The sequence below is a fragment of the Phyllobates terribilis genome, unplaced genomic scaffold (genome assembly GCF_046119375.1).
Source record: "Phyllobates terribilis strain yellow unplaced genomic scaffold, ASM4611937v1 Scaffold_1__5_contigs__length_1240528914, whole genome shotgun sequence".
Taxonomy (NCBI): Eukaryota; Metazoa; Chordata; class Amphibia; order Anura; family Dendrobatidae; genus Phyllobates; species Phyllobates terribilis.
In genome coordinates, this window is record NW_027362761.1 from 260683795 (window position 1) to 260697645 (window position 13851).

Sequence of the window (13851 nt, forward strand, 5' to 3'; positions counted from 1 at the left end):
TGTACTACAACTACACACAGCTCCACACTATACACACCCCCTCTGCTGCACTACAACTACACACACTGCTCTACACTATACACACCCCCTCTGATGCACTACAACTACACTCACTGCTCTACACTATACACACCCCCTCTGCTGCAGTACAACTACACACACTGCTCTTCACTATACACACTCCTCTGCTGTACTACAACTACACACAGCTCTACACTATACACCCCCACTCTGCTGCACTACAACTACACACACTGCTCTTCACTATACACACCCCCTCTGCTGCACTACAACTACACCCCCCCTCTGCTGCACTACATCTACACACAGCTCTACACTATACACCCCCCCGCTCTGCTGCACTAGAACTACACACACCCCCTCTGCTGCACTACATCTACACACAGCTCTACACTATACACACACCCCCTCTGCTGCACTACAACTACACACCCCCCCTCTGCTGCACTACATCTACACACAGCTCTACACTATACACACACCCCCTCTGCTGCACTACAACTACACACACACGCCCTCTGCTGCACTACAACTACACACACCCCCTCTGCTGCACTACAACTACACACACCCCTGTGCTGCACTACAACTACACACACCCCCTCTGCTGCACTACAACTACACCCCCCCCCCTCTGCTGCACTACATCTACACACAGCTCTACACTATACACACACCCCCTCTGCTGCACTACAACTACACACAGCTCTACACTATACACACACCCCCTCTGCTGCACTACAACTACACACACCCCCTCTGCTGTACTACATCTACACACAGCTCTACACTATACACACACCCCCTCTGCTGCACTACAACTACACACACCCCCTCTGCTGCACTACAACTACACACAGCCTGCACTATACACACCCCTCTGCTGCACTACAACTACACACACTGCTCTTCGCTATACACACCCCTCTGCTGCACTACAACTACACACACCCTCTTTGCTGCACTACAACTACACACACCCCCTCTGCTGCACTACAACTACACCCCCCCTCTGCTGCACTACATCTACACTCAGCTCTACACTATACACACACCCGCTCTGCTGCACTACAACTACACACACCCCCTCTGCTGCACTACATCTACACACAGCTCTACACTATACACCCCCCCCCTCTGCTGCACTACAACTACACCCCCCCCTCTGGTGCACTACATCTACACACAGCTCTACACTATACACACACCCCCTCTGCTGCACTACAACTACACACACCCCCTCTGCTGCACTACAACTACACACAACCCCTGTGATGCACTACAACTACACACACCCCCTCTGCTGCACTACGACTACACACAGCCTGCACTATACACACCCCTCTGCTGCACTACAACTACACACACTGCTCTTCACTATACACACCCCTGTGCTGCACTACAACTACACACACCCCCTGTGCTGCACTACAACTACACACACCCCCTCTGCTGCACTACAACTACACACAACCCCTGTGCTGCACTACAACTACACACACCCCCTCTGCTGCACTACAACTACACACAGCCTGCACTATACACACCCCTCTCCTGCACTACAACTACACACACTGCTCTTCACTATACACACCCCCTCTGCTGCACTACAACTACACACACCCCCTCTGCTGCACTACAACTACACACACCCCCTGTGCTGCTCTACAACTACACACACCTCCTCTGCTGCACTACAACTACACACAGCCTGCACTATGCACACCCCAACTGCTGCACTACAACTACACACACTGCTCTTCACTATACACACCCCCTCTGCTGCACTACAACTACACACACCCCCTCTGCTGCACTACAACTACACACACCCCCTCTGCTGCACTACTACACACACCCCCTCTGCTGCACTACAACTACAAACACTGCTCTTCACTATACACACCCCCTCTGCTGCACTACAACTACACACACCCCCTCTGCTGCACTACAACTACACACAGCCCCTTTGCTGCACTATAACTACACACAGCTCTGCACTATACACACCCCTCTGCTGTGCTACAACTACACACACAGCTCTACACTATACACACCCCCTCTGCTGCACTACAACTACACACAGCTCTACACTATACACACCCCTCTGCTGCACTACAACTACACACACTGCTCTTCACTATACACACCCCTCTGCTGTACTACAACTAAACACACAGCTCTACACTATACACACCCCCTCTGCTGCACTACAACTACACACAGCTCTACACTACACACACACCCCTCTGCTGCACTACAACTACACACAGCTCTACACTACACACACACCCCTCTGCTGCACTACAACTACACACAGCTCTGCACTACACACACCCCCTCTGCTGCACTACAACTACACACTCCCTCTGCTGCACTACAACTACACACACCCTCTGCTGCACTACAAATACACACACACCCTCTGCTGCACTACAACTACACACACTGCTCTTCACTATACACACCCCTCTGCTGTACAACTACACACACAGCTCTACACTATACACACACCCTCTGCCGCACTACAACTACACACAGCTCTACACTATACACACCCCTCTGCTGCACTAAAAACTACACACACTGCAATACACTATACACACCCCCTCTGCTGCACTACAACTACACACAGCTCTACACTATACACACCCCCTCTGCTGCACTACAGCTACACACACTGCTCTACACTATACACAGCCCCTCTGCTGCACTACAACTACACACAGCTCTACACTATACACACACCCTCTGCTGCACTACAACTACACACACTGCTCTACACTATACACACCCCCTCTGCTGCACTACAACTACACACACCTCTGCACTATACACACGCCCTCTGCTGCACTACAACTACACACAGCTCTACACTATACACACCCCTCTGCTGCACTACTACTACACACACTGCTCTTCTCTATACACACCCCTCTGCTGTACTACAACTACACACAGCTCTACACAATACACACAGCCCTCTGCTGCACTACAACTACACACACCCTCTGCTGCACTACAACTACACACAGCTCTACACTATACACACCCCCTCTGCTGAACTACAACTACACACACCCCTCTGCGGCACTACAACTACACACACCCCCTCTGCTGCACTACAACTACACACAGCTCTGCACTACACACACCCCCTCTGCTGCACTACAACTACACACACCCTCTGCTGCATTACAACTACACACACCCTCTGCTGCACTACAACTACACACACCCCCTCTGCTGCACTACAACTACACACACCCCCTCTGCTGCACTACAACTACACAAACCTCTACACTATACACCCCCCCTCTGCTGCACTACAACTACACACAGCTCTACACTATACACACACCCCTTCTGCTGCACTACAACTACACACACTGCTATATACTATACACACACCCCCTCTGCTGCACTACATCTACACACACTGCTGTACACTATACACATCCCCCTCTGCTGTACAACTACACACAGCCTGCACTACAACTACACACACACTGCTCTCCACTATACACACACACCCTCTGCTGTACTACAACTACACATAGCCTGCACTACAACTACACACATCCTGCACTTCATCTACACACAGCCTGTACTACAACTACACACAGCTCTACACTATACACACACCCCCTCTGCTGTACTACAACTACACACACTGCTCTACACTATACACCCTCGCACCCCCTCTGCTGCACTACAACTACACACAGCCTGCACTATACACACAAACCCCTTCTGCTGCACTACAACTACACACAGCCTGCACTACAACTACACACACTGCTCTACACTATACACACACCCCCTCTGCTGCACTACAACTACACATAGCCTGCACTATACACACAAACCCTTTCTGCTGCACTACAACTACACACAGCCTGCACTACAACTACACACACTGCTCTACACTATACACACACCTGCCTCTGCTGCACTACAACTACACACACTGCTCTACACTACACACACACTGCCTCTGCTGTACTACAACTGCACACACTGCTCTACACTATACATCCACGCACCCCCTCTGCTGCACTACAACTACACACAGCCTGCACTATAGACACCCCCCCTCTGCTGCACTACAACTACACAAACTGCTCTACACTGTACACACACTCCTCTGCTGCACTACAACTACACACACTACTCTACACTGTACACAAACCCCTCTGCTGCACTACAACTACACACACTACTCTACACTGTACACAAACCCCTCTGCTGCACTACAACCACACACTGCTCTACACTATACACACCCCCTCTGATGTACTAAAACTGCACACAGTCTGCAGTATACACACACTCCCCTGCTGCACTACAACTACACACAGCCTGCACTACAACTTTACACAGCTCTACGCTATACACACACACCCTCTGCTGCACTACAACTACACACACTGCTCTACACTATACACACACCCCTTCTTCTGCACTACAACTACACACACTGCTCTACAGTATACACACACTGCTCTACACTATACACAAACTCCTTCTGCTGTACTACAACTACACACAGCCTACACTACAAGTACACACACTGCTCTACACTATACACACACCCCCTCTGCTGCACTATAACTACACACAGCTCTACACTATACACACACCCTCTGCTGCACTACAACTACACACACTACTCCACACTATACACACACACACCCTCTGCTGTACTACAACTACACACAGCCTGCACTAAAACTACACACACTGCTCTACACAATACACAAACTGTCTGCAGCACTGCAACTACACACACTGCTCTACACTATACACACACACCCTCTGCTGCACTACAACTACAAACAGCCTGCACGACACACACATTGCTCTACACTATACACACCCCTCTGCTGCAATACAACTACACACACTGCTCTACACTATACACACACACACCCCCTCTGCTGCACTACAACTACACACTGCTCTACACTATACACACACCTCCTCTGCTGCACAACAACTACACACACTGCTCTATACTATACACTCCCCCTCTGCTGCACTACAACTACACACAGCCTGCACTACAAGTACACACCGCTGTACACTATACACACACCCTCTGCTGCACTACAACTACACACACTGCTCTACACTGTACACAAACACCCTCTGCTGTACTACAACTACACACAGCCTGCACTACAAGTACACACCGCTCTACACTATACACACACACCCCCTCTGCTGCACTACAACTACACACACTGCTATACACTATACACACACTGCTCTACACTATACACACACTGATCTACACTATACACACACACACCCTCTGCTGTACTACAACTGCACACAGCCTGCACTACAACTACACACACTGCTCTACACTATACACCCCCCACTGCTGTACTACAACTACACACACTGCACACACACACCCCTCTGCTGCACTACAACTACACACAGCCTGCACTATACACACACCCCCTCTGCTGTACTACAACTACACACAGCCTGCACTACAACTACACAAACTGCTCTACACTATACACACACCCCTCTGCTGCATTACAACCACACACACTGCTCTACACTGTACACACACCCTCTCTGCTGCACAACAACTACACACAGCCTGCACTACAACTACACACACTGCTCTACACTATACACACACTCCCTCTGCTGCACTACAACCACACACAGTACTCTACACTATACACCCCCCCTCTGCTGCAATACAACTACACACGCAGCTCTACACTATACACACACCCCCTCTGCAACTACACACACTACTCTACACTATACACCCCCCCGCTCTGCTGCACTACAACTACACACACTGCTCTACACTATACACACCCCCTCTGCTGTACTACAACTACACACACTGCTCTACACTATACACACACTGCTCTACACTATACACACACCCCCTCTGTTGTACTACAGCTACACACAGCCTTCGCAACAACTACACACAGCTCTATACTATACACACCTCCTCTGCTGTACTACAACTACACACACTGCTCTACACTATACACCCCCCTTTGCTGCATTACAACTACACAAACTGCTCTACACTATACACCCCCCCCCCTCTGCAGTACTACAACTACACACAGCCTGCATTACAACTATATACACTGCTCTACACTATACACACACCCTCTGCTGCACTGCAACTACACAGACTGCTATACACTATACACATCCCCCCCTCTGCTGCACTACAACCACACACACTGCTCTACACTGTACACACTCCCTCTGCTGCACTACAACCACACACACTGCTCTACACTATACACACCCCCTCTGCTGTATTACAACTACACACACTGCTCTACACTGTACACACACCCCCTCTGATGCACTACAACTACACACAGCCTGCACTATACACACACCCTCTGCTGCACTACAACTACACACACACCCTCTGCTGCACTACAACTACACACACCCCCTCTGCTGCACTACAACTACACACAGCTCTACACTATACACAACCCCTCTGCTGTACTACAACTACACACACTGCTCTACACTATACACACACCCCCTCTGCTGCACTACAACTACACCCACCCCTCTGCTGCACTACAACTACACACAGCTCTACATTACACACACCCCTCTGCTGCACTACAACTACACACACCCCTCTGGTGCACTACAACTACACACAGCTCTACACTATACACACACCCCCTGTGCTGCACTACAACTACACACAGCTCTACACTATACACAACCCCTCTGCTATACTACAACTACACACACTGCTCTACATTATACACACCCCCTCTGCTGCACTACAACTACACACAGCTCTACACTATACACACACCCCCTCTGCTGCACTACAACTACACACAGCTCTACACTATACACACACCCCCTCTGCTGCACTACAACTACACACAGCTCTACACTATACACCCCCCTCTGCTGCACTACAACTACACACAGCTCTACACTATACACACACCCCCTCTGCTGCACTACAACTACACACAGCTCTACACTATACACACCCCCTCTGCTGCACTACAACTACACACACTGCTCTTCACTATACACACCCCTCTGCTGCACTGCAACAACACCCCCCCCCCCTCTGCTGCACTACAACTATACACAGCTCTACACTATACACACACCCCCTCTGGTGCACTACAACTACACACAGCTCTACACTATACACACACCCCTCTTCTGCACTACAACTACACACAGCTCTACACTATAAACACACCCCTCTGCTGCACTACAACTACACACAGCTCTACACTATACACACACCCCTCTGCTGCACTACAACTACTCACAGCTCTACACTATACACACCCCCTCTGCTACACTACAACTACACACACTGCTCTTCACTATACACACCCCTCTGCTGCACTACAACTACACACAGCTCTACACTATACACCCCTCCTCTGCTGCACTACAACTACACACAGCTCTACACTATACACACACCCCTCTGCTGCACTACAACTACACACATCCCCTGTGCTGCACTACAACTACACACACTGCTCTACACTATACACACACCCCTCTGCTGCACTACAACTACGCACAGCTCTACACTATACACACATCCCCTCTGCTGCACTACAACTACACACACTGCTCTAGACTATACACACACCCCCTCTGCTGCACTATAACTACACACAGATCTACACTATACACACACCCCCTCTGCTGTACTACAACTACACGCACTGCTCTATACTATACACCCTCGCACCCCCTCTGCTGCACTACAACTACACACAGCTCTACACTATACACACCCCTTCTGCTGCACTACAACTACACACAGCTCTACACTATACACAACCCCTCTGCTATACTACAACTACACACACCCCCTCTGCTGCACTACAACTACACATAGCCTGTACTAAACACACACACCCCTTCTGCTGCACTACAACTACACACACTGCTCTACACTATACACACACCGCCTCTGCTGCACTACAACTACACACACTGCTCTACACTGCACACACACTGCCTCTGCTGTACTACAACTGCACACACTGCTCTACACTATACACCCACGCGCCCCCTCTGCTACACTACAACTACACACAGCCTGCACTATACACACAAAGCCTGCACTATAGACACACCCCCTCTGCTGCACTACAACTACACACACTACTCTACACTGTACACACACCCCCTCTGCTGTACTACAACTATACACTGCTCTACACTATACACCCCCCCTCTGCTGCACTACAACTACACACACTGCTCTACACTCTACACGCACACCCTCTGCTCTACTACAACTACACACACTGCTCTACACTATACACACACCCCTTCTTCTGCACTACAACTACACACACTGCACTACACTGTACACACACACCCTCTGCAGCACTGCAACTACACACACTGATCTACACTATACACCCCCCTTTGCTGCATTACAACTACACACACTGCTCTACACTATACACTCACCCCCGCTGCAGTACTACAACTACACACAGCCTGCACTACAACTATACACACTGCTCTACACTATACACACACCCTCTGCTGCACTACAACCACACACACTGCTCTACACTATACTCACCCCCTCTGCTGCACTATAACCACACACACTGCTCTACACTGTACACCCCCCTCTGCTGCACTACAACCACACACACTGCTCTACACTATACACCCCCCCACTGCTGTACTACAACTACACACACTGCTCTACACTATACACACCCCCTCTGCTGCACTACAACTACACACACTGCTCTACACTGTACACACACCCCCTCTGCTGCACTACAACTACACACAGCCTGCACTATACACACACACCCTCTGCTGCACTACAACTACACACACATCCTCTGCTGCACTACAACTACGCACACACCCTCTGCTGCACTACAACTACACATAGCTCTACACTATACACAACCCCTCTGCTGTACTACAACTACACACACTACTCTACACTATACACACACACCCTCTACTGCACTACAACTGCACACACCCCTCTGCTGCACAACAACTACACACAACTCTACACTATGCACACCCCTCTGCTGTACTACAACTACACACCCCCCTCTGCTGCACTACAACTACACACACCCCTCTGCTGCACTACAACTACACACACACCCTCTGCTGCACTACAACTACACACAGCTCTACACACCCCTCTGCTGCACTACAACTACACACAGCTCTACACTATACACACCCCTCTGCTGCACTACAACTACACACAGCTCTACACTATACACACCCCTCTGCTGCACTACAACTACACCCCCCCTCTGCTGCACTACAACTACACACAGCTCTACACTATACACAACCCCTCTGCTATACTACAACTACACACACCCCCTATGCTGCACTACAACTACACATATCTCTACACTATACACACACCCCCTCTGCTGCACTACAACTACACACAGCTCTACACTATACACACACCCCCTCTGCTGCACTACAACTACACACAGCTCTACACTATACACCCCCCCCCTCTGCTGCACTACAACTACACACACTGCTCTTCACTATACACACCCCTCTGTTGCACTACAACAACACACACCCCCTCTGCTGCACTACAACTACACATAGCTCTACACTATACACACCCCCTCTGCTGCACTACAACTACACACAGCTCTACACTATACACACACCCCTCTGCTGCACTACAACTACACACAGCTCTACACTATACACACACCCCTCTGCTGCACTACAACTGCACACAGCTCTCCACTATAAACACACACCCTCTGCTGCACTACAACAACACAGCTCTACACTATACACACACACCCCCTCTGCTGCACTACAACTACTCACAGCTCTACACTATACACACACCCCTCTGCTGCACTACAACTACACACACTGCTCTTCACTATACACACCCCTCTGCTGCACTACAACTACACCCCCCCTCTGCTGCACTACAACTACACACAGCTCTACACTATACACACACCCCTCTGCTGCACTACAACTACACACATCCCCTGTGCTGCACTACAACTACACACATCCCCTGTGCTGCACTACAACTACACACAGCTCTACACTATACACACCCCTCTGCTGCACTACAACTACACACATCCCCTGTGCTGCACTACAACTACACACAGCTCTACACTATACACACCCCCTCTGCTGCACTACAAATACACACAGCTCTACACTATACACAACCCCTCTGCTATACTACAACTACACACACACCCTCTGCTGTACTACAACTACACACAGCCCCTCTGCTGCACTACAACTACACACAGCTCTACACTATACACACACCCCCTCTGCTGCACTACAACTACACACATCTCTACACTATACACACACCCCCTCTGCTGCACTACAACTACACACAGCTCTACACTATACACCCCCCCTCTGCTGCACTACAACTACACACACTGCTCTTCACTATACACACCCCTCTGCTGCACTACAACAACACCCCCCCCTCTGCTGCACTACAACTACACATAGCTCTACACTATACACACCCCCTCTGCTGCACTACAACTACACACAGCTCTACACTATACACACACCCCTCTGCTGCACTACAACTACACACAGCTCTACACTATAAACACACACCCTCTGCTGCACTACAACTACACACAGCTCTACACTATACACACACACCCCCTCTGCTGCACTACAACTACTCACAGCTCTACACTATACACACCCCTCTGCTGCACTACAACAACACCCCCCCCTCTGCTGCACTACAACTACACACAGCTCTACACTATACACACCCCCTCTGCTGCACTACAACTACACACAGCTCTACACTATACACACACCCCTCTGCTGCACTACAACTACACACAGCTCTCCACTATAAACACACACCCTCTGCTGCACTACAACTACACACAGCTCTACACTATACACACACACCCTCTCTGCTGCACTACAACTACTCACAGCTCTACACTATACACACCCCTCTGCTGCACTACAACTACACCTCCCCCTCTGCTGCACTACAACTACACACAGCTCTACACTATACACACACCCCTCTGCTGCACTACAACTACACACATCCCCTGTGCTGCACTACAACTACACACAGCTCTACACTATACACACCCCCTCTGCTGCACTACAACTACACACAGCACTACACTATACACACACCCCTCTGCTGCACTACAACTACACACAGCTCTAAACTATACACATCCCCCTCTGCTGTACAACTACACACAGCCTGCACTACAACTACACACACTGCTCTACACTATACACACACTGCTCTCTACTATACACACACTGCTCTACACTATACACACACCCCCTCTGCTGTACTACAACTACACACAGCCTGTACTACAACTACACACAGCTCTACACTATACACACCCCCCCCTGCTGTACTAGAACTACACACACTGCTCTACACTATACACCCTCTCTGCTGCACTACAACTACACATAGCCTGCACTATACACACACACCCCTTCTGCTGCACTACAACTACACACAGCTTGCACTACAACTACACACACTGCTCTACACTATACACACCGCCTCTGCTGCACTACAACTACACACACTGCTCTACACTACACACACACTGCCTCTGCTGTACTACAACTACACACACTGCTCTACACTGTACACACACCGCCTCTACTGCACTACAACTACACACACTGCTCTACACTACACACACACTGCCTCTGCTGCACTACAACTACACACACTGCTTTACACTACACACACACTGCCTCTGCTGCACTACAACTACACACACTACTCTACACTATACACCCTCGCACCCCCTCTGCTGCACTACAACTACACACAGCCTGCACTATACACACACAGCCTGCACTATAGACACACCCCCTCTGATGCACTACAACTACACAAACTGCTCTACACTGTACAAACACTCCTCTGCTGCACTACAACTACACACACTGCTCTACACTGTACACAAACCCCTTTGCTGCACTACAACTACACACACTACTCTACACTGTACACACACCTCTCTGCTGCACTACAACCACACACTGCTCTACACTATACACCCCCCCTCTGATGTACTAAAACTGCACACAGCCTGCAGTATACACACACTCCCCTGCTGCAGTACAACTAAACACAGCCTGCACTACTTTACACAGCTCTACACTATACACACACCCACTCTGCTGTACTACAACTACACACTGCTCTACACTATACACACACCCCCTCTGCTGCACTACAACTACACACACAGCTCTACACTATACACACACCCCTTCTTCTGCACTACAACTACACACACTGCTCTACACTATACACACACACCCTCTACTGTACAACTACACACAGCCTGCATTACAAGTACACACACTGCTCTACACTATACACACACCCCTCTGCTGCACTATAACTACACACAGCTCTACACTATACACACACACACTCTGCTGCACTACAACTACAAACAGCCTGCACTACACACACATTGCTCTACACTGTACACACACTGCTCTACACTATACACACCCCTCTGCTGCAATACAACTACACACACTACTCTACACTATACACACAGCCCCTCTGCTGTACTACAATTACACACACTGCTCTACACTGTACACCCCCCTCTTCTGCACTAAAACTACACACAGCCTGCACTATACACACACCCCCTCTGCTGTACTACAACTACACACAGCCTGCACTACAACCACACACACTGCTCTACACTATACACACCCTCTCTGCTGTACTACAACTACACACACTGCTCTACACTGTACACACCCCCTCTGCTGTACTACAACTACACACACTGCTCTACACTGTACACACACCCCCTCTGCTGCACTACAACTACACACAGCCTGCACTATACACACACACACCCTCTGCTGCACTACAACTACACATACTGCTCTACACTATACACACCCCCCTCTGCTGTACTACAACTACACACCGCCTGCACTACAAGTACACACATTGCTATACACTGTACACACACCCCTCTGCTACACTACAACTACACACACTGCTCTGCACTGTACACACACACCCTCTGCTGCACTACAACCACACGCTGTTCTACACTATACACACCCCCATCTCCTGCACTACAACTACACACACTGCTATACACTATACACACACCCCCTCTGCTGTACTACAACTACACACAGCCTGCACTACAACTACACACACTGCTCTACATTATACACACACTGCTCTACACTATACACACACCCGTCTGCTGCTCTACAACTGCACACAGCCTGCACTACAACTGCACACACTGCTCTACACTATACACACCCCCTCTGCTGCACTACAACTCCACACCGCCTGCACTATACACACACCCACCCTGCTGCACTACAACTACACACAGCCAGCACTATACACACACCCCCTCTGCTGCACTACAACTACACACACTGCTCTACACTATATACACACCCCCTCTGCTGCATTGCAACTATACACACTGCTTTACACTATACACACCCCCTCTACTGCACTACAACTACACACACTGCTCTACACTATACACACACACACACACCCTCTACTGCACTACAACTACACATGGCATGCACTACATCTACACACAGCCTGTACTACAACTACGCACAGCTCTACACTATACACACCCCCTCTGCTGCACTACAAACACACACACTGCTGTACACTGTACACACACCCTTCTGCTGCACTGCAACTACACACACTGCTCTACACTGTACACACACCCGTCTCCTGCACTACAA